Raw genomic sequence first — 24,085 nt, forward strand, 5'->3', positions numbered from 1 at the left:
ATATATGGATATACCACAATTTGTTTACCCATGCACTGATTGATGGACATTTGGGATATTAAAAATAAAGTGCTAGGGGCACCTGGGTGGCTCAGTCGGTTGAGCATCACACTTCGGCTCAGGTCATGATCTCGCAGTTCACGAGTTCTGCCCCCCACCCCCCGTCAGGCTCTGTGCTGACAGCTCAGCCTGGAGCCTGCTTCAGATTCTGCGTCTCCCTCTCCCTCTGCCCCTCCCCCGCTTGTGCTGTGTCTCTCCCTCAAAAATAATAATAATAAAAAACATTTAGGGGTGCCTGGGTGGTGCAGTCGGTTGAGCGTCCGACTTCAGCCAGGTCACGATCTCGCGGTCCGTGAGTTCGAGCCCCGCGTCAGGCTCTGGGCTGATGGCTCAGAGCCTGGAGCCTGTTTCCGATTCTGTGTCTCCCTCTCTCTCTGCCCCTCCCCCGTTCATGCTCTGTCTCTCTCTGTCCCAAAAAATAAAAATAAAAATAAACGTTGGAAAAGAAAAAAAAAACATTTAAAAAATAAAGTGGTATGAACATTTGTATGCGAGTCTTTGTTTCAAGTAAAAGAGTAACCCTGGTCACTGTCACCGCATTGTGGCCAGAATGAAGGCAGTCAGATTTTTAGTGCTCCACTCTTTATCACGAATGGATACCTTGGGATTACCAAGTATTTGATTAAAGTCTCCAACATGAAAAACAGACTTAAACAAGTAACTTTTTTTAAAGAGGACAGCAAAGTAAATATGAAATGGTACATATCAAGAGTAAATTCTAACAAAAAATAATAATAGATTCTGGAGAATAGCTGGGGTGGAGAATAGGCCAGAAATAAAACATAAGACACAAAAATGCTTTCTGGCTTTTCAACAACCACATTGGAAACAGAAGAGCATTGCTTTCAACATACCATAAGGACATTCTTTTCTTTTCTTTTTGGGGGGGACATAATTTGTATTTTATTTTATTTGTTAAAGTTTATTTGTTATTTTGTGAGAAAGAGAACCAGTGGGGGAGGGGCAGAAAGAGAGGGTGGACAGAGGATCTGCTGTGCTGACAGCAGAGAGCCCAATGTGGGGCTTGAACCCACGAATTGGGAGATCATGACCTGCGCTGAAGTCAGATGCTTAACTGACTGAGCCACCCAGGCGCCCCGAGGACATGATTTTTTTTTTTTTTTAACGTTTATTTATTTTTGAGACAGAGAGAGACAGAGCATGAACCATGAACGGGGGAGGGACAGAGAGAGAGGGAAACACAGAATCGGAAGCAGGCTCCAGGCTCTGAGCCATCAGCCCAGAGCCCAACGCAGGGCTCGAACTCACAGACCGCGAGATTGTGACCTGAGCTGAAGTCGGACGCTTAACTGACTGAGCCACCCAGGCGCCCCCCTAGGACATGATTTTTAATACAGAGTTCTATTCCCAGCCAAATGATTAATACGACTTCATGATGAAATAAAACACATTTCAGCCGTATAAAGTCTCAGAAAGGAACCTGCCATGCACCTTTTCTCAGAAAGCTATTAGAGGATATTCTCTAAAATTCTCTAGTAGTACACCAATAAGAAGAAACCCATGAGATAGAAGGGGCCCAACACAGGAGGGAGGGTGTTGAAAATCACACAGTGACAACTCTACGTGTGGCTTCAGACTAGTCCGTACGGGAGCAGAAGGTGCAGAGCTGCTAGAAGGAATAATAAGAGAAATACCTGCTCTTGGGGAGCCTTGGCTCACTCCACCTTCTCAGTCCCTGAATTTCTGCAAAGTCCTTTGTTCTACACACTTTCCTGGTAGTGCATCCCGAGCCTCGGCTGTAGGGTCACCGCGGCCCACAACAACTCCACAGAGGACCACCGTCTCACAACTTATGTCCTTGCTGCCTGCATACTAATGGACACTCGAGAGGGCTAACCTAGGGTGAGGCAAGCAAGGGGCTCAGGGCTCAAAACTGAAGGAGGCACTCTCAAGTGCAAGCTCAGCACCTCACTGCTCCCCAGCATCTAGTTCCCCATGGATAGATGTCTGGCCATCTGCCACTCCCACACCTGTCTCACTGTCTTCTGTCTTTACTGCCACTTTCTCACGTTCCCCTTATAATGGGCTGATGCATAATGGCAGGCAGTAGGATGTGTTTCCTTTAAGAATGTATATCATTTTTCTTGTATTTAATTAAGTTTAAGCCATGGTTCTTGTTTGTTTGCTTTAAGTTCTACTAGAGATTTCTTCACATTTTGTGAGGCTGCATTTTAAATTTATTTTTCAATATTTATTTACTTATTGTGAAAGACAGAGAAAAAGAGAGAGAGAATGGGGGAGTGGAAGAGAAACACACACACACACAGAGAGAGAGAGAGAGAGAGAGAGAGAGAGAGAGAGAAAATCCCAAGCAGATTACACACTCAGTGCAGAGCCCAACTCGGGCCCAATCTCATGACCACGAGATCATGACTTGAGCTGATGTCAAGAGTAGGATGCTTAACCGACTGAACCATCCAGGCACCCTTTGTATTTTAATTTTAAAATAGAATATCAGCTTTGCCACCTCAAAATTTCACAAGCAAAAAACCTCCAAAATCACATGGAGCATGACAATCATTTGTGATCCATGAATAATAAAGAACAGAAAAAGTACGAGGAAGAGAAGAAAGTGGGTGGAGAAAACACATTTCGTTCTCACTACTCAAATGAACTATACTTTCCACTAAAAAATTTCTACTTCCAATATTTAAGGACAGAATTTTCTCAAGGGATTGTTTGAAGCTGAAAGTGTGTACTGAAATATTAGAAACAGAAGAGCATAAATCACTACTACAATCTTAATTCTACTTCTAAAAATATGCAGAAAGCATATCCAAACAGTACACAGGACTTCAGTTTGTGAGGCTGCTTTAGGCAAAGTGCATTGTCATGATCTACTGTGCTTCAAGACCAGGAGTTGCAAAGAAGTCTTTACTTGAGTCAATTGTGATTAGAGAAGGACAGCTTCCACTTCAGTGGTAACATCCCATCAGGCAAAGATTACTGGTAAAGCTAGAAAAGATTCTTGCTGCTCTTCCGACTACAGTTGAAAGCAAGTGACGATTTATTTTTTCCCTTCCAAATTTTTATTCAAATTCTAGTTAATTAACATGTAGTGTAACATTGGTTTCAGGAGTAGAATTCAGTGATTCATCACTTCCATACAACACCCAGTGCTCATCCCAACAAGTGCCCTCTTTAGTGCCCATCACCCATTTAGTCCTCCCCCACCCCACCCACCTCCCTCCATCAACCCTCAGTTTGTTCCCTCTGGTTTGCTTCTCTCTCTCTCCTTTTTTCCCTTCCCATACGCTCATCTGTTTTGTTTCCTAAATTCCACATGTGAGTGAAATCATATGGTATTTGTCTTTCTCTGACTATTTCACTTGGCCTAATATACCCTAGCTCCATCCACATCATTGCAAATGGCAAGAGTTCGTTTTTTTTAATGTTTATTTTTGAGAGAGAGAGAGAGATTGCGAGTAGGGGAGGGGCAGAGAGAGAGAGGGAGATAGAGGATCCAAAGCGCTGCAGGCTCTGTGCTGACAGCAAACAGCCAGATATGGGGCTCAAACTCATGAACCACAATATTGTGATCTGAGCAGAAGTCGGAGGCTTAACTGACTGAGTCACCCAGATGCCCCAAGATTTCATTCTTTTTGATGGTTAGTAATATCCAATAGTGTATATACATATATATATATATATATATATATATATATATATATATATACTACATCTTTATCTGTTCATCAGTGAATGGACACTTGGGCTCTTTCCATAGTTTGGCTATTGTTGAGAAAGCAAGTGATGAGTTACTATTCCTAATGTGCGTATGGTGACCATGAGAGGTACCTAGGACCTGAGAATGTTGTTCTGCCCTGTGATAACTCTCAAGAGGGCCACCAAAGTTTATAAAAATAAACATGTTGATAATATTTCAGATTGATTCTTATGTCCAAGAAGTCCATCCTATGCTGGTAATATTTAGCTTTGGTCTTGCCTTTGTCAAAGTATTTATTTTAACATTTGGCCACTAAGCATTCAGCCAGTTTATCTGTTAACTCTATCTGTTAGGTATATATTTTCATACCTGTTAACATGGTTTTCCCTCCACTGTCCTGTCCCACTTCCTCTCCTGCCACCAATTTCCTTTTTGCTTTATAAATGTTTTGGTTTGGGTTAAATTTTTATTTTATTTTATTTTATTTTATTTTATTTTATTTTATTTTATTTTTGAGAGAGAGAGAGGGTGCAAATGAGCAAGGGGCAGAGAGAATGAGAGAGAGAGAGAGAGAGAGAGAGAGAGAGAGAGAAAGCATGGCTCACCCGAAGTGGGGCATGAGCTCACCTGACATGGGGCTTGAACTCATGAACTGTGAGATCATGACCTGAGATGAAGTCAGATGCTCAACGACTGAGCCACCCAGCTGCCCTGATTGAATTTTAATTTAGTTCCCGGGTTACAGGATATCAAGACGGTATGTGATTAAACTAGAAGAGGAATAAAAATCCTCTAGAGACAGATGCAGGGACTCATGCGGCTTTGGGCTTCTAACTGTAGGGAGAAGGAGACAGATTTAGGTTATGCAGGTATTTTGTGGTGTGGAAATTCAAGAATGAGAAGTTTCAGAGGTTAGTTAGGTAGCTTCAGTTGTACTTTCCACACCCATTCCAACCAACTGCTGGTATGGCTGTCTATACCACAAGCCTGGGAAACAAAGAACCATATTCCCAGAATCCTTTGCAGTTAGGATCTAGATACATTTTAGGCTTCCCTAATCAGATGAACACAAATAAAATGTTGACTTGGAATGAAGACCATGGAGAAAGAGGCAGGCTATGAATCATCTCTTGGCTGGTTTGAATGATAGTGGAGGCAGTATAGTCAGATAGCAGCTGTGCTTGTAGCTTCATGAGTTTGCAGCTTTTATGTATGTATGTATGTATGTATTTATTTAGAGAGGGAGTGAGAGCAGGGGAGGGGCAGAGAGAGAGGGAGAGAAAGAGTCTCAAGCAGGCTCCGTGCTGTCAGCCTGGACCCAACTCAGGGCTCAAACTCACGAAACCATGAGATCATGACCTGAGCTGAAACCAAGAGTTGGACACTTAACCGACTGAGCCACCAGGCGCCCCTAAGTTGCAGCTTCCTAATGGCTGCAGGAGCAGCAGCCATCTTGGCAGACAAGTTCTTTGGTTAGTGTGGTTTGGTTTGTGGGTCTAGGTTTTTTGGTTTTTTGGGTTTGGTTTTGTATTTCCCCTCTCAACAGTTCTGGGAGCTCTTTCTACTCCTCAATAAATCTGTTGGTACTTAAACTAGTTAGAGAGGACTCTATTCTTAACTACTTCAGAAGTTCAATTTTTGTCTTGTAACATCCTAGGCCCTTTATGTACATTACCTAATTTAATCATCACATGGCCAAGAAATAATTACTATTATTTATATCTATTACCAGATGAGGAAGCGACTTTCCAATCTCTTCTGAAGGTAGAGAAGGAAAATTGGGGGTAACGTTTTTAATCACAGAAAGTCACAGTAATGGAACAAAGAATTCTGGTGTATTCTTTACCCAGACCCCCCAGTTGTTAACATTTTACCACATTTGCTTTATCTTTTATCCCTTCCTGTGTCTCTTTCTCTCTCTCTCTAACCCCTCTGTCCACACAATTTTTTTTCTCTGATCCATTAAAGAGTCAGTTGCCGACATGATGCCCCTTTGATGTGTATTTTCTAAGAACAAGGACATTACTTACACAATTACAGTACAATGATCAGAGTTGGAAATTTGAAACTGATACCACACTATCCTCTAATCTACAGACTTTGTCTTTTTCCTATTGTTCCAATATATATATATATATTTTAAGTTTAACTTATTTTGAGAGAGAAAGAGAGAGAGGAAGGAACAAGTGGAGTCAGGGCAGAGAGAGAAGAGGACAGGATCTGAAGCAGGCTCCATGTCGACTGCAGAGAGCCCAATGTGGGGCTCGAACTCACAAACCATGAAACCATGACCTGAGCTGAAGCCGGATGCTTAACCAACTGAGCCACCCAGGCGACCCCCCAATAACGTTTTTTCAATAGTAAACTAAAAATACATTTTTTTCTGGTCTGGATGTAATTCAGACTCACAAGTTGCATTTAGTTGTCAAACCAATTTAGTCTCCCTCAACTGGAATAGCTCCTCAGTCTGTCTTTTATCTTCCATAACCTCAACATTTTCGAAGGATACAAGCCAGTTGTTTTTAAAATGTCAATCTAGGGGTGCCTGGGTGGCTCAGTCGGTTAAGCGTCTGACTTCAGCTCAGGTCATGATCTCACGGTCTGTTAGTTGGAGCCCCACGTCAGGCTCTGGGCTGACAGCTCAGAGCCTGGAGTCTGCTTCAGATTCTGTGTCTCCCTCTCTCTCTGCCCCTCCCCTGCTCATGCTCTGTCTCTCTCTGTCTCAAAAATAAATTTAAAAAAAGCATCAAAATAAAATAAAATAAAATGTCAATCTAGATTTATTTGGATGTTTCTTGAGGGAATAGTTTTACATATGTATCACATATGTTGCCAAGAATTCAAACTGAGAAGTACATAAAAATATAGGTAAAATTTGCCTCTTCTCCAACTCCTTAAGCGTAGCAATTGTTAACATTTAAGTTTTAACTTCAAAATGTTGCTTAAAAATAATTTCTTTGTGGGGCGCCTGGGTGGCTCAGTCGGTTAAGCATCCGACTTCAGCCAGGTCACGATCTCGCGGTCCGTGAGTTCGAGCCCCGCATCAGGCTCTGGGCTGATGGCTCAGAGCCTGGAGCCTGTTTCCGATTCTGTGTCTCCCTCTCTCTCTGCCCCTCCCCCGTTCATGCTCTGTGTCTCTCTCTGTCCCAAAAATAAATAAACGTTGAAAAAAAAAATTAAAAATAAATAAATAAATAAATAAAATAAAAAAAAAATAATTTCTTTGTGGGGTGCCTAGCTGGCTCAGTCAATAGAGCATGTGACTCTTGATCTTGAGGTTGTGAGATCAAACCCCAGGTTGGGCCTAAAGCTTACTTTAAAAAAAGAAAAAGGAGGAAAAAATTATTTCTGGGGCACCTGGCTGGCTCAGTTGCTAGAGCTCATGACTCTTGATCTGAGGGTCATGAGTTCAAGCCCCACTTTGGGTATGGAGCCTTAAAATAAAAAATAAATGAATAAAAATAATTTCTTAATTTCAGTATACATTGCTAAAAGTTTAAGAACATTTTCCTATGTGGCTGAAATAACATCAGCACCTTAAAATTAATAACAATTCCTTAACATTATCTAACACCCAGTCCACATTCAGATTCCCCTAATTATTCCAGATATGCCCTTTACAGTTAATTTCTCCATACCAAGATTCAATCTAGAATCAGACATTTGTTACTGCTTGGTATGTCCCATAACTCTCCTTTTATCTTGAGCAGTTGAATAATAAGAATGATAAGAAACAGTGTGCTAGGAAAACACCAGGCTTTAAAATTGTCCTTAGGAGTCTGTTAAGAAGAAATATTGGGGTGCCTGGGTGGCTCAGTCGGTTAAGCATCTGACTTCGGCTCAGGTCATGATCTCACAGTTTGTGAGTTCAAGCCCCGCGTCGGGCTCTGTGCTGACAGCCTGGAGCCTGCTTCGGATTCTGTGCCTCCCTCTCTCTGTGCCCCTCCCCCACTCACACTCTGTCTTTCTCTCTCTAAAAAATAAATAAACATTAAAAAAAATTAAAAGAAGAAGAAGAAGAAGAAGAAGAAGAAGAAGAAGAAGAAGAGGAGGAAGATGATGATTTGGTTGAAGTTTCAAGGGTCCAGAAGTCATTCTTATGTCAGCAGTAAGAGCCCTCACCTCTGTAGAGCGGGACAAGTGACTCAGAACCTGGCTGTTCAGGTAGATCACTCTAGCCAAGCTCTACCCAAGCTACATCACCTCTCTGTGCTTTGATTTTCTCTTTAGCAATGCAAGTAAGAAAATACTAGTCTCAGGGGTTTGTAAGAAAAAGCTTATCATTGATCAAATATAAAATATTAAATACACATATGCTTGCCGTAAAAAGTTGTATCTAAAGCGAACAGGAAAACTCAAGTCATAGGAATTAGACAATGAACATTCAATTCACACAAAGGAAGAAAAGTCTGCTGTTGGAAGATGTTTTCTCTTTTGATTTATTTTTCAATGTTTTTCTTTCAGTGCTTTCTTTTTTTATATATCACAGTGGCAGCAGGTGAGAGTTCATTAGACCAGATACATTCATAGGACATAATAAAATAACATTATATTTATAGATCTGAGCGTAGTGGGAGTGGATGTACAGCCTTGACACAGGAGAACAAACACTGAGCAATGTTTCATAAACATTCTTCCATGTCAACAAAATGCTATGGCCATTACTTCTAAAGGAGAGTGCAGGGGCACCTGGGTGGCTCAGTAGGTTGAGCATCCGACTCTTGATTTTGGCTCAGATCATGATCCCATGGTCATGACGTCAAGCCCTGCATTGGGCTCTGCTCTGAGCATGGAGCCTGCTTGGGATTCCCTCTCTCCCTCCCTCTGCCCCTTTCCTGCTCTCTCTCTCAAATTAAAAAAAAAATTTTTTTTTAATTATTAAAGAAGAGTTAAGTTCGTTTGGGGGTTTATTATATGACTTTATTATTTCCTATTATCTCACACGTGCTGGGCCTAGGGAAAGGAATCTTTACTCCTTTGGTTTTAAGCATGTTAAAAAGCCTAAAAATGAGACATATGGATGTGTGTACTGGGTTGAATAGTGTCTTCTAAATCAGATTCACACAGAACCTCAGAATGTGACCTTATTTGGAAATAAGGTCTTTGCAGACATAATTAGTTAAATCAAAGTGAAGTCATCTGGATTATGGTGATTATGGATTGTGGTAATATAATGACTGATGTCCTTATAAGAAAATGGAAGTTTGGACACAGACCCACCAGGAGAACACCATGTGATGATGGGGGTAGAGACTGTAGTGATGTGTCTTCAAGCCAAGAACCACAAGAAGCTGGGAGGGGGCAAGGAAGAATCCTCCCTTAAAGCCTCCAGGGAAAGCATGCCCTGCTGATACACTGATGTTGGTCTTCTGGCCTCCAGAACTGTGAGAGAATAAATTTCTGTTGTTTTAAGCATCCAAGTGTGTGGTAATTTGCTACACGGCCCCAGGATACTACCACGACATTGCAGTCTCATGTGCAACTGAGCTCTGGGAAGCTGATTCATTGTAACCAAAATTCACAAACTGTTTTATAAACTCAGATTTCAATTTATTCATCTACAATAAGAAATGTCTGGCAGGATAACAGGTCTTCCCTCAGGGAGCACCAACCTGGTGTGTAGACCTAAATTATAAATCAGGAAGGAGGAGAAACTAATATTGATAGACCGTCTGATGTGTTTTAGGTACCATACGTGTCACAAATATAAAATCACAATTGTGATCAGGGCTTTGCAGAGAGAGGTACTGTGTGGCACATAAGCCAGAGAATTGAGGACATCAAGGAGTTCAAGGAAGATGAATCTCAGGAAAGGATCTGAAGGAATGATAGGAATTAACAAAGAGAAGGGAAGATGGCAGGTCCAAAGGCCTTACATATTTAAGGAACTGAAAGAAGGCTCATGTGCACTGGGGTGGGGGTGGGGGGTTGTACCGGTTGAGGCAGGAGAGTGAGAGGTGACACATGCAAGGGCTCTTAGATGGTGTTCAGGTTTGTGCCTTTCTCCTAAGGCAACGGGGGAGGGCGGTGGTTAAGTTTTCCTATACAAAGAGATGGCAAAATTAGACTTGTAGTTGTGGAAAGATCACTGTGGCTGCAATGAAGGTACAAATTGGAAGGAAGGGGTTTGATACCCGAAGAGGGTCCAGGGATTAGGAATGAACACATCACACCTCTTCAGACACTCTATGAGACCCCACGAGAGCCACCAAGAAGCCAGGCCCCTTGACCCTCGTGCCAGGAGGTCCCTCCCCATAGACCCAGACTTCCCCTTGGAGAGAAGCATTTGCCTGAGTTATCCAAGCAGAGAAAGAGTAACTAAAGAGTAACTAAAGGTATCACTGGATTGGGTTACAATTGTGGTTTTGGACTAAATTTTTACCCTTGCTACCCCAAATGGTGAGAGCTCATCAGATCAGATCTATAATGGGATATAATAATATAACACTCTATTTATACACCTGAGTGTAGTGTACGTGAATTCACAAGCCTGATGAGTGAAGAAAAACCAAACACTCCACAATGTACCTTAAACATCCTTTTGGGTCAGAATATACCCACCTAAGGCATTCTTTGTAACAGCTGCTACCCTCTTTGTATGTGTACTCTCATTCGTCCCTTTCTTTCTTTCTTTCTTTCTTTCTTTCTTTCTTTCTTTCTTTCTTTCTTTCTTTTTTATTGAAGTATGGCTGACACATAATGTTGCATTCGTTTTAGGTGTACAATATGATGATGTGACAACTCTGTACATTACGTGATGCTCACCAGTATAGCTACCATCCGTCACCGTACAATGCTATTACAATACCACTGACTATCTTCCCTGTGCTGTATATTTAACTATTTCCTTATTTAATATTTGGTAAACAATCTCTCCCAGGTATTTTGCTATTACACCAGCATCTTGAACATGTGCCCAAGTACACTTCGGAGAGATTTTTCTGTGGCAGTCTTAGGAGGAGGATTTCTAGGTCTAAGAGAAAGCATATTCAAACACTGATAGATCGTGGCAAACTCCCTAAAAGAGAGACAGTCAGCCCGTCTCTTAAGCACACTGATTTCTTTCTGAGTAGGATATTCACGCTTTGACACACACTATCTAGTTTTTGTTGGTTATTTTTCTGATTATAAAATTGACATGTCTTGGGAGATGGAGAAAATGTCTTTCACTTGACCTATTAAGGAAGGCACTGTGGGTGTTTGATTCATGTACATGGATGGCTGCTTCTGGTGAGGGACGATTATCGTCTGACATGACGTTCAGGTGAGTAACTCCCCAGAGAGGATGGGCTTCTGGCTTCGCTGAGCCCATGTTTCAGAATAAGCCCTGACACGGACCGGAACCTTCTGCACTACAGAGGGGAGAGCTACAAGTTGGCGGGTGGGATGGGGAGCCCGACAGGAAGACCCAGAAGCCAGTGACGACAAGCCTGGGATGGGGAAGGACAGGGAGCTAAATGCCAGACGCAGTGCAAGTAGAAAGGGATTTTGGAAACGAATGTACCATTTCCTAGAGTTCACAAAATTCCCCTCTCTTTGTTTTAATTGTGCCTTAGAATATGTGTTTAACCTCTTATTAGAGATGTTGTGAGTCAATTAGTTCTGGCCTTTCTCCCAGGAAGGCGGCTGCACAGCTCCCGTGAGTTGTTTCAACACAGTGAAGAGAAACCAGGGAAGCCCGTTTCTGACGGCCAGAGCGGGAGAAGGTGAGGCGAGGCTGCCGCGGACGGATGACGAAGCACGGCCGAGGGCTTGCTCTAGGTGCCGTTTTAGGTAACAGATCTAAATCCGTTGTTTGTTTGTTTGTTTGTTTTTTTCAACGTTTATTTATTTTTGGGACAGAGAGAGACAGAGCATGAACGGGCGAGGGGCAGAGAGAGAGGGAGACACAGAATCGGAAACAGGCTCCAGGCTCTGAGCCATCAGCCCAGAGCCCGACGCGGGGCTCGAACTCACGGACCGCGAGATCGTGACCTGGCTGAAGTCGGACGCTTAACCGACTGCGCCACCCAGGCGCCCCTAAATCCGTTTTTACTCTCACTTCAAGACCCATGTGAGCAAGTGAAAGGGGGGAGGGGTGACTTGTCCCTGAAGGGTTTCGGTGTCGTGCTGAAGAGCAGGCCAAGGACGGCTGGGTGTCACCAGGCAGTGAAACAAGAGCAACAGGAGAAACACCAGGCAGAGGGTGACAGCCGCGAGGGGAGGGCAGGGAGGGCCTGACTCTACCCGGACCGCCCAGGGGAGCCTCCACAGACAGCACAGCACCTGAACTAAGTCTGAAGGGCGAAGAGTAGATCTCCACGAAGCCCAGGGTGTGGACAGGTGTATCTGTCCTAGGCTGAAGTAACAAGTGACCTGAAGCCGGGTGGCTTACAACGACAGATATGTATTCTCTCACAGTTCTGGAGGCCGGAAGACCTCAAGGTGTTGGCACACCCCCCGGAGGTTCTGGGGAGACTCCATTCCTTGCTTCTTCCTCCTTCCGGTGACTGCCGGCTCCCTTGGCCTGTGCCACACCATCCCAACCTCTGCTTTCACTTTCACGCGGCCCTCTCCTCTTTTGTGGCTTTTAAGGACACAAGTCTTAGGATTTAGGCCCCACCTGGATGACACAGCATGATCTCACCTCAAGATACTTAAACCAATTATAGTGGCAAAGACTTTTTTTTTTAAGTTTATCTTGTGAGAGACAGTGCGGGTGGGGGAGGGGCAGAGAGGAAGGAGAATCCCCAAGCAGTCCCCGCAAGGTCAGCACAGAGCCCCGTGTGGGGCTCGAACTCAGGGAACTGTGAGATCATGACCTGCCAAAATCAAGACTTTGATGCTTAACCCACTGAGCCACCTAGGTGCCCCTTATCTTTCTTTTTTTCATGTTTATTTACTTTGGAGAGAGCGAGAGACAGAGCATGAGCATGAGCACGAGCAGGGGAGGGGCAGAGAGAGAGGAAGACAGAATCCTAAGCAGGCTTCAGGCTCTGAGCTCCGAGCTGTCAGCACAGAGCCTGATGAAGGAATCGAAATCACGAGCAGTGAGATCTTGACCTGAGCCAAAATTGGGCGCTTAACCAACTAAGCCACCCAGGCGCCCCTGAACTTCCTAGCATGCAAAGACGGGGGAGGGGCAGAAAGAAGGAGACAGATTCCAAAGCTGGCTTCTTGCTGACACCAAAGAGAGAGCCTGATGCAGGGCTCGAACTCACAAACTGTGAGATCATGACCTAAGCCGAAGTCAGAGGCTTAACTGACTGAACAACCCAGGCACCCGAGTCCCTTGTCTTTTTAAATAGGATAGCATTCATAGATTCTAGGGGTTAGGGTGTGAGCATATCTTTTTGGAGATCTACCATTTAACCCATTCAGAGGGTCTCTGGGAGAAAGCAAACTTCTTCTTCTTCTTTCTTCTTCTTAATGTTTTTATTTATTTTTGACAGAGAAAGAGAGAGAGAGAGAATGAGCACGGGAGGGGCAGAGAGAGGGAGACACAGAATCTGAAATAGGCTCCAGGCTCTGAGTGGTCAGCACAGAGCCCGATGTGGGGCTCGAACTCATGAATCGTGAGACCATGACCTGAGCCAAAGTCATACGTTCAACCGACTGAGCCACCCAGGTGCCCCTGGGAGAGAGCAAACTTCTTAACGGAAGGCCTTTGATAACGGTGTCCCCACCATCTTTCAAAGGTGGAATTAATTGCTTTCATTTCCACAAATGAAAGGTTTTCCAGGCCTCCATGCTTTTGTATATGCAGCTCCCCCTTTCAGCTTTAATCAAGTTGGATGGTGGAAGGAAATCAGTAGGCTGGAGCGGTGGTTGGAAATAGGTTTAGAGGATAGGACAAACAGGCTCTCTGGCTCCAAATGTTTGTATTTCATCAATAAAAGCTTCTTTTGGACTATCCAGCTCTGTTTGGGAAGCCCCTTTACCATTCTGTCTGGCTTTATGTAAGTAGCAGTTAGGAGGTTTATTTGTGTGGAATGTAAAAATTTCCTCTCTGAAATTTGATTTCATGTTTACTCATGAGTAGCAGCTGCTTGCAAAAGTTGTTCACCTTTGAGTAAATTATAAATTTGCCTCTGAGCACATCAATATCCTAAAGGTTTATTTTGTTTTGTGTCTCAGGAGAAGGAAGTGGGACAGAATGAGCTGGATATTCATAAGATTGCAGATAATTTGTTTTGAATGCTCTCCGTAGACTGAGGCACAGTGGCTAAGGAGGAGGAATGCTTGAATTTCAATGGGAATTGTCAACATGAAGTGAATAACAAAGGTGCCAGCCACAAGATCAATGCCTTCCTATCTTTCTTTTATTGTCTCATTGTAATTAAAGCCTAAAGTGGATTATGAAAATATACAAACAAACATCTTCCACCTTGGATTTATGCCTGGCGTGCTGTGAGGTTCCACAAGGCGGGATATGATTGCCTATGCATTATGCAGATTTTACTATAGTGGAGAGACTTTATAATACGGTGTTTCCATGTGGTAAAAATGTGAAGTCTGGCGACACAAAGACAGATGAAAGGGTACTGCTTATTAAAGATCACAAGTAGGGGCGCCTGGGTGGCGCAGTCGGTTAAGCGTCCGACTTCAGCCAGGTCATGATCTCGCGGTCCGTGAGTTCGAGCCCCGCGTCGGGCTCTGGGCTGATGGCTCAGAGCCTGGAGCCTGTTTCCGATTCTGTGTCTCCCTCTCTCTCTGCCCCTCGCCCGTTCATGCTCTGTCTCTCTCTGTCCCAAAAATAAATAAACGTTGAAAAAAAAAATTTAAAAAAAAAGATCACAAGTAGACTAGGAAAAATTAAGAGGCAGGGAAGAAAATAAGCCACGGTGGCCCTGACACAGAGAAGGTATTGAATATCTGGTGCACAGTCAGAGGGAAAGGGCAAAGGAATGAATGGGAAGCAGATGAAAAGAGAAGCCTAATATGTTGCTGTTTTCTAACAAGTTTTACGTTTGTTTAATCTCTACACCCAACAGGGGGCTCAAGTTCACAACCCCAAGGTCAAGGGTCGCATGTTCTTTTAACTGAGCCAGCCACGCACTGCACAAATTCTTCACTTGTATAAAACACTGTATATCATTGCTATCTGGACTAACCCCATAGCTTCTCCCAGGGATTCCCCGGATTCTCGTCCTCTGTGGTCTGGACATCACTGTTCATACTCCGTTCCCACTAGAGCAAGGGGAACAGCTTACTAGGCCTCTGAGAGGGAGGAGGCAGTGCAGAAAACATCCCTCACCAGCTTCCCATTCTCCGCCCCTGGAGAATGCTGGAACAAAAAGAACCTACACGTGCCAAGGTCTGGGCATGGACTGGGGCCAAAACCTCTGGGTAGGAGTAAACTGATCTTTGCTCTCCCTCAGTGCACAGAACCCCTTGCGTGGCCCACACTGGCCTCTGGAGTCTGTTGGGCTGACGGATGCCCAGGGAATCCTTCTATGGCAAGGACGGGAAGTGTCCTGGCCCCGTGGGCCTCTGTCTCCACCTCATGGCCTGCTCTAGCCAGGTGAATAGAAGCAGAGAGCTTGGCCCTGCTGGTGTCAGGGCTCTGGCCAGAGACAGGGTGGCAGGACTGAGGTTTCAGAGAGTGTTTTGCTGCGTAAAGGGTAAGGACTCAGACAGGCTTCAGTCTGGAGCCTCATCCTGCAATTTCACGTCTTTGAACGAAGGCAAATCATTTGCTGCCTCTGAATTGAATGTCTTTCTCCATAAGGTAAAGGTGATACCACCTACACCCAGAGTTATTGTGAAGACAAACAGGATGCCTGCCTGCCTTCCTTCTTTCACACACATACTCAACCAATATTTTGGAGTGCAAAATTTGGGCAAAATTCTAAGATAACCTCCAATGACCCATACCCCTTGTGTAATCTTTCCCTTTGAAGGTGGGCAGGATCTGTGACTATGATGAATGTTACTCCTGTGCTGAAGTTGTGTATTGTGGCAAAGCTGAAAGGATTTTGCAAATCCGTTGATTTTGAGTTAAGCACAAAGGAAATTATCCTGGGTGGATCTGAATCAGATGAAAGCCCTGAAAGTGTCAGCAACAGTCTCTTGCTGGCTTGGAAGCAGGTCATTAGGAGTTCTAGAACTGCAAGGAAATGAATTCTGCCAACAACCATAGAAGGTCCGAAGAGAACCTGGAGCCTCAAATGAGACCCCATCTCATGGCGGTGCCACTGTGGTTGCAGCTTTGTGAAACTCTCGGCAGAGGAGCCAGCTAAGCCACGCCAAGAGTCCTGATCCGTGGAAACTGTGAGATAATAAATGTGCATTATTTTAAGCTATTATATTCCAGGTAATATGTTACGCAGCATCATGCTGAGTGCTGGGGATGCAATGGTTCACAAGGCAAGCACAACCCTGCCCTCTAGGAACACAAACAAGGAAATAGACGACTAACTATTATCTGATGAACGAATAAAGGAGTAGTACGTTTGAGTTAGGTACTTTGAATTAAGTGCTTGAGTTAAGTGCTTCTGCCACTCCATCAGGAGCAGGATTCTTCAACTGCAGGTCTGCTGCCATGATGCCTGCTGGGAAGGGGAAACAGAGAATGTGGGAAGGAGGAGGACATGAGTGGGGGAGGGGAAGGGGGGGAATCCCTTCCAGGTAGGGAGGGAAGGGAAAACAAAAGTCCATTTGCTTCTAAGAGGAAAGGCAGAGGAAGAAGAAAGAGGGGATGATGTACCATGGGTTTGTCTTCCCTCACCTTCCTCCCCCAAGTTGGGAGAGGAGGGAGGTTTTAAATAACCAGAAAGTTTGGGGGGTGGGGCACCTGGGTGGCTCAGTTGGTTAGGCAACTGACTTTGGCTCAGGTCATGATTTCACAGTTTGTGGGTTCGAGCCCCGCGTCGGGCTCTGTACTGACAGTTCAGAGCCTGGAGCCTGCTTCGGATTCTGTGTCTCCCCCTCTCTGTGCCCCTCCCCTGCTCACGCTCTGTGTCTCTCTGTCTCTCAATAATAAACATTAAAAAAAAAAAGAAATTTGGGGGAGATTTTAGAGTAAGGGGACATTGCTCCTTTTTTCTATGGGTAAATACTGGGAAATTTTCAAGTGTCCTTAAAAGAATGCGAAATCCAGCCCCTACCCAGCTGAGGCAGGAAACTGTGGATCTAGGCAGAGGGAGGATCAGAGACAGCATCCCCGTCCCTCCTCCCCCACTCCTGCTCAGCTCTGCTGTCTGCAATCTTATCCACAGCCAGCTCATTTGGTCCCACTTTCTTCTTCTGAGGCACAAGACAAAAGAAACCTTCAGGGTATTTATTTGTTCAGAAGCGAACTTATGATTTACTCAATAAGTGAAGAACTTGTGAGCCGCTGCTAGTCATGAGTAAGCATGGAATCAGATTTCCGAGAATGTTTCACCCTTCACGCAGTAGGAGGACAATGAAAGAGATGGTTTTAAGCCAGAAGAGACTAGGGTACTTTTAATTAGCAAGATCAAGTGTTATCCCTCAGGAGGGTGATGGTGGCTTGAGCCCAAGATGAGACCACCATTAGCAAATAAAGAAAGCTTTCTTCTTCTTGTTGTTGTTCTTGTGATTCTTGTAGCATCTGGATGTATCTAGAGTATAATTGGCCCCATTAAAAGCAACACCTTGGAGTAGAGATTTCTTGGGTTCAGTTTTGTTTCCTGGGGAGACATGTGGCAGTGTCTGGAGACATTTTTGGTTGTCATAACTTGAGGGGGGGGTGCTACTGGCATCTAGCGGATAGAGGCCATCCCTGCAGCCAACTACCCTATGATGGTTAAAGACAGCCCCTCACGATAAAAACTATTCGGCCCGGTTGTCAATGGTGCTGCTGTTGAGAAATGCTTCCTTGGAGGGGCGCCTGGGTGGCTCAGTCGGTTAAGCGTCCGACTTCGGCTCAGGTCATGATCTCGCGGCTCGTGAGTTCAAGCCCCGCGTTGGGCTCTGTGCTGACAGCTCAGAGCCTGGAGCCTGTTTCAGATTCTGTGTCTCCCTCTCTCTCTCTGACCCTCCCCCGTTCATGCTCTGTCTCTCTCTGTCTCAAAAATAAATAAATGTTAAAAAAAAAAAAAAAAAAAAGAAAAGAAATGCTTCCTTGGAGAAGCCGATGTTGCTAAAGGGAGGTGCACCAGCCCACATGAGGGTGAAAGGGAGGAGCAGGGAAGAAAGAGTGCGGCTTGAGTGAAGGCCTGTGGGGCACAGCCAGTGAGGGATCTGAACAGGGTGAAGCCTAGAGCAGGAGGTGGCTCAGAGACAGGGGGCAGCTGCAGAGGTGAGCCCGCTCAGGAAGAATCTTTAAGCCATGTACATACAGACTCTGGACTTCATTTCAAGGTCCTGAGGGGGAGAGATTGGAGGGTTTTAGGCAAGGCTGCGGCAGCAGAGTTTTGCCCCTTACAGCTTACAAAGGAATTGCAACGACTTCTCAGTGGATCTTCACAATAACTCAGTGAGGAGGGAAGGAGGGCTGTTATTATTCCTATTTGTAAAATACATCTGCATGTCTTGACTGTCTTCACTACGCAGGGGCCATAAGCTGCCCTCCTGCCTACGACAGGAGGAAATACGGGAACCAGGAAAGAGAAATAAGAGGTGCATTCCCGGCTTCACACGCAGGAGTGGCAAAACGGCATAGAGGGGTCTTAATTGCCCTATTTGTCCGCCAACCACCAATGTGTTGGCTTTGCTCTGGTTATTTTCCCTTTGATGAACCTTGGCTACGCATCAGCTACTTAGAATCACGCAATTAAATCAAGTTCTGCTTCGGCAACCGGCTGCACATAAATTGTGATATTAGTTGAAATAAGAATAAACTATAAGAAGAGTTCATACCTACAATGGGCAGTATTATCCCTATGGGAGCGTGATCAACCAGTCAAAAGTCAATGGGCTGTGAAACCTTACTGAAACCAGATGTTAGTTAAATACGGAAGTGTGGGAAGATGAGCAGCAGAGAGAGAACAGCTTGCCTTCATAAATGGATTAGGATGAAATACTGGCATTCAGAGAGAAGTACAGCACAGTTAGAAAGATCATCTCATTTGCGGAATGGCTCGTTCATATTGATGTGGAGAACAAAGAGAAAAAGAATTAAACGTCCTTCCAACTTACAGCCCTTTGACAAGTTCTGAGACAGGCAGAGTGATCTTCTGGGAACTCAACTGCCTTCATGTTAAGACTTTGCTAAAGCCAAAAGGCAAACTTAGCTTAAGATTAGCCCAACCTCCAGGATCCTGTAAATCTCCCTTAACATATAAAAATTCCTTTGGAAACTTCCTTTATCTCTACTCCCTGAGATACAGGTGAGCAATCATCCCCCAAGTATATGGCTCCCTGATATACATCTGAAGGGTCTCTTGACTCAGGTTTTACTAGACAGTAGTAAGTGACCTTTTCCTAACAATAATAGCTAACCCCCTCAAGGTCCTGGAAACCTTACTTTCAAATTCTTCAGAGACTTACGCTATCCCTAACCCCCTCCCAACTTGGAAGTACATAACCAGCCACTCCTCACAACCCCAGTGCAGCTCTTTCTGTCCAAGGGTCGTGTCCCCGTGCTTTAATAAAACCACCCTTTTGCACCAAAGATGCCTCAAGAATTCTTTCTTTACTGTTCACGCCAAACCCCAACATTTTCACATTAATATCACTTACTTTCAGAGCATCTCCTACTCATAGTCCATAAATCGGCTGCCTGGAATTAATTCACAATACGCTGACTTCCTGGGGGATACAATGAACCTTCTCCATGGGATCTTTATTTATAATGTCCTCCAACCACGCTGAGGGTGAAGGTGCAGTGTTGTGCCTTCTGTTCTGCAGGTGGTGAGGAGGAGGATTCTGTGAATAAACTGCATATTTACTGGCCGAGGTCAGCGACTGCGTAACAAATTCTCTGGTTTATCCTGGAGATACTTGCAAATACATATACATTAAATTGAAAACCAGAATAAATTCAAGAAATAATTTCCACCAGCAACCATGATTGTTTTCAGTAGTTTAGCATTAGTAACAACGCTAAGGCTTCACCCTCTGCATTTATTTTTCTAAGCTGTAGATGACACATGACATCATGTGTTCTAGAACCTTCAGTGGCTCCCTCTGTTTTCAAGATAAAATTCAAAGGTCTGGCATACAAAGCTTTTCACAATCTAATACCACCTACTCTGCCTGCTTTTCTTCCCCCATTTGGGATCTTGATATGGAAGCCATGTAACAGCCACAACAGGGGCCTGCCAGTCCATATAACTTATGTCCATGTTAATGCCTCCGTATTTTTTTTTTTTTTTAATTTTTTTTTTTCAACGTTTATTTATTTTTGGGACAGAGAGAGACAGAGCATGAACGGGGGAGGGGCAGAGAGAGAGGGAGACACAGAATCGGAAACAGGCTCCAGGCTCTGAGCCATCAGCCCAGAGCCTGATGCGGGGCTCGAACCCACGGACCGCGAGATCGTGACCTGGCTGAAGTCGGACGCTTAACCGACTGCGCCACCCAGGCGCCCCAATGCCTCCGTATTTCTAACAATGTTGTTTCTTCCATCGAGACTGCTCTCCCTACACTCTACCTGGCAAACTTTTCTGGATCACTTTAAATAACAAACTGGATGGGGCTGTAGAAAAAATGACTCTGCTTGGAAACCCAGGTTTTGGGAGTCAGAGTGTCCTTGTCCTTTGACCTGTACATGAATGTTGGTTTGATTCTAACATTGGTCATTTGCAAGTAGATACCTGCCCAGCTCACAAGGATTCCCCTCTTTTGGGAACTGCCACCTTGATCCACCTGTCTCGGGCGTGAAAGGAGGAAGCAAGCCTACATAAGAGAGTTTCTTTACAAATACGGTCGGGAGGCCATAAACCAAGAAGAATTTATGCCAACCCTCATCGGATGAACCATAAATGTTGTTTGTGCCAGCTGCAAGCCCTCAGCCTGGACTTAACTCCTCCTCACCAGGACACCCGAATTGTTAGCATTCTTCACTCCAAAAGGAGCCAAGAGGATTCGACAAATTTCAGTCCCTCGTTTGAATGTTAACTCAGTCAATCCCAGGTCACATATTTTCCGTCTGTGTTCTGCATAGAGGGTCTAAATGACAACTGCACTTGTGAACTTTTGCCTTTATAACCCTGCCCCTCTCTGTCCTCCTCAGAAAAAGAGTCAGGTTCCTACCTACATCTTTGTCTCCAGAGTTGCAATCCTAACCGCCTAACTAAAAGGCTATCTGATTCAGGGTGCCTGGGTGGCTCAGCTGGTCGAGCATTTGACCTTGGCTCAAGCCATGATCTCACGGCTCAGTTCGTGAGTTTGAGCTCACTGCTGTCAGCACAGAACCTGCTTCTTACCCTCTGGCCCTTCTCTCTCTGTGCCCCCTCCACTCAAGCTCTCTCTCTCTCAAAAACAAAAATTTTTTAAATGCCCATTTGATTAAATTTTCAGTGAATTTTTTTCTTGGTGGACACAAGAATGGACCTCTGGCAGCTGTATTTGTATCACAGGATCCACAGATTTTAGAGCTAGTGTTTGACACCCTGTAAAATTCTCTTTTCTGGAAATTTTTAATTGGGGCCCAGGAAGAATTAGGTCATACTCATTATGTGTCTGGAACTGCAACTTGTAAGTTTAACAACTGTGAGGCAGCCATTTTCACTGTGAACCCGCAGAGGATGCAGAGGTATGAAGTCCACGGAGAGAGAAGCGTATAACAAATCTACGTGGAGAAGCAGAGGTGACAGATGGAGAAAGACACCTGGAGGCTTGGCTGACCTTAATTTCAGTTCCTTTCTTTTATTTTTTTTTTTAAAGTTTATTTACTTACTTTGAGCGGGGGGAGAGGGGCAGAGAAAGAGGGAGAGAGAGAATCCCAAGCAGACTCTGCACTGTCAGCACAGAGCCCGATGAGAGGCTCGAACTCACAAACCATAAGATTTGTGACCTGAGCCAAAGTCAAAAGTCGGACACTCAACCAACTGAGCCACTCAGGTGCCCCTGTTTCACTCAATTCTAATGCTCTGGTTGGTGCAATTATTTCTGCCTTTTGGGTTGAGGTGCGTGGGGCCGGTCTTTTGGCCTCCATGAGAGCCTTTAGGAATACGACAGCATATCTTGCCTTTCCTAGTTCATTATCCACAATACCGCTGCTGTCTAGAAGTCAGATTTCCTCTGCAGTGGACAGAGGTTCACTCTGGAGATCTTTGTAGCCAGAGTGAATCCGATCAAGTACTTCCTGATTGGGGGGTAGGGTGGCAGCTGTATCTGGGAGTATCTATCTGTCAGCATGGCCTGAGATTATAACATTTCGTTTTGGGATAGTTCCTAGGTTAAAAAAAAAAAAAACAAACAACCCTGGAAACATGGTCCAAACAGGCATACGCTGACTTCTAGGGGAGTTTTTGTTTGTTTGTTTCGCTTCTTTTATCAAGAGGCACTGGCTGCCACAGCTCCTCTTGGCCACCATGTCCAATTGTTCAGAAAAAGAAGCTACTATTCTCTTTAAGGGCCCCAGCATTTGGGATAAAACCCCTACAGCTATTCCTTGCCTTTCATGTACAGACAAATCAAACAGCTTGTCAAAATCAGGGAATGCTAAGGCTGGAGCTTCATAAATAGGGCTTTACTTGCCTAGCTTCAGTTTGCAGGGCTTCAGGAAAAAAAGGGGGGGGGGGGACAGTTTTAGTCCAAGTCTTGACTTGATTCCAAGTCAAGAGAATGAAAGAAAACCGGAAACCTTCGTTTGGAGAGCCATAGTCAGATATTCAAGGAAACCAGAATTCAGGATCCAGGTTTATAGGCAAACAACAAACACTAAGACAATCAGAATTAAATCTAACATCCACAAAGATATATTATTGGAACATAATTTTTCTCTAAAATCACCCTCATTTCCATCAAAGATAGCCAAAACGAGTATTAATGTGTTTGGAAAACAAGTCCAGTTTTAACAAACTTGGCCCAATAATTTTTTAAATTTTATTTATTCACTTTGAGAGAGAGAGCATGCATGCACATGAGCGGGGAAGGGGCAGATAGAGGGAATGAGAGAGAATCCCAAGCAGCCTCTGCACTGCCAGCACAGAGCCAGATGCGGAACTTGAACTCACGAACTGTGAGATCATGACCTGAGCCAAAATCAAGAGTCTGCCGCTTAACCACTTAACTGCTTAACGGATTAAGCCACCCAGGCGCCCCCAGGGTGGATTTAAACAGGGAACAACAACAAACAGAACAACAACAAACAAACCAAACAACCAAGTGGGAGAGTGATTTCTTCAATCTCCCAGATCCTAGATCAGTCTGTTAGATCACTCCCATTTCACCAGACTGGAGCATCCAACCCTCCGAATGGCTGGGTCGTGTGATCCTTTGTCACTTGGGGATGTCTAGACTCAACACTGGACCCTAATCAGCGTTCAATCTCCCAGAGTGTTTACCAGAAAGGCCCTGTTTACCCAGTGTATTCTGACTGTTATGCTGTCTTGCCCAGCCTTTGTGAGAGAGCTTTAGTTTTACTTCTAAGATCTCTGCCACGGACCTGGCATAATTTATCCCAACAGAAATCCTTCGGATAAATATAATCAGAGTTTCAAATGAGATCTGGATTTCAAATGAGGACAGAATGGCACGCCAGTGGTCACAAGCACCAAAAAAGGCTGAATCTCCTCCAAGGAATCTGCCCCTGGTCCTGATAGCTTGAACCGTTTAGCCCAAGCAAGCTTCCGCTGCCTGCTGCTCCGACCGTCGGAACCCAGGGAACTGGAGGGCAGAACCTCAGGACAGCTGTCCCATCTGGGTCACCAAATTTGTAACCGAACCAACAGGCGTTTACGCCTTGGTGAGTCACAGAAACTGCACCAAGTGAGTTGTCGCACAAGGAAAACCTTATTTGGAAGCTTGGACTCCTTATTTGCTGCAAATAAAGTTTCCTTTAAGGGACAACTGACCTGGTGCAGTTTCTATGACTCACCAAGGAGCCAACACGCATTGGTTTGGTTACAGTTGTGACTACTTTTCTCTTTCATCTTCAACCCTTCCACCTCCATTTGCTTACCTCCAAGCCACAGCTGAATAGCAGGCCATTGTGTGATTACTGCACAAGTGATTTATCTCTTTTCCTATGGATAGAGGCGTAAGTTGCTTCCTTTTTTTTTCTTTCTTGTTTCAATATTTCACAAAAAAACCCACAAAGAATATTATATATATCTACAACTGCATATAAGTCACGATCCTTAGGGTGTATTTCTTGGGAGTGGAACTGCAGAGCTGGAAGTTACCCACTACACATGTTCAACTTTACAAGACAATATCAAATCGTTTTCTAAAGTCATTGTGTTAGAGTAGGCAGTTAGGTTCTAACACGATACCTGGAGG

General features: G+C 44.5%; 1 protein-coding gene across 2 annotated transcripts in view; it reads right to left on the reverse strand.

Moving 5' to 3' along the window:
* Nucleotides 1-15,999: 15,999 nt before the first annotated feature.
* The window catches only part of GPALPP1 (GPALPP motifs containing 1), a 72,125-nt gene continuing 64,039 nt past the window's right edge, over nt 16,000-24,085 (reverse strand). The window contains exons 15-16 of one of the 2 annotated variants that reach the window (XR_006712240.1): nt 19,376-19,537; nt 16,000-16,278 (exon numbers count right to left, since the gene is read on the reverse strand). The gene's annotated coding sequence lies outside the window, so the exon portion shown is untranslated. Of the gene's footprint in view, nt 16,282-19,375; nt 19,538-24,085 lie in introns of both variants that reach the window. The other variant, XR_006712237.1, reaches the window with a different exon arrangement.

The sequence above is a fragment of the Leopardus geoffroyi genome, chromosome A1 (genome assembly GCF_018350155.1).
Source record: "Leopardus geoffroyi isolate Oge1 chromosome A1, O.geoffroyi_Oge1_pat1.0, whole genome shotgun sequence".
NCBI classification, from domain to species: domain Eukaryota; kingdom Metazoa; phylum Chordata; class Mammalia; order Carnivora; family Felidae; genus Leopardus; species Leopardus geoffroyi.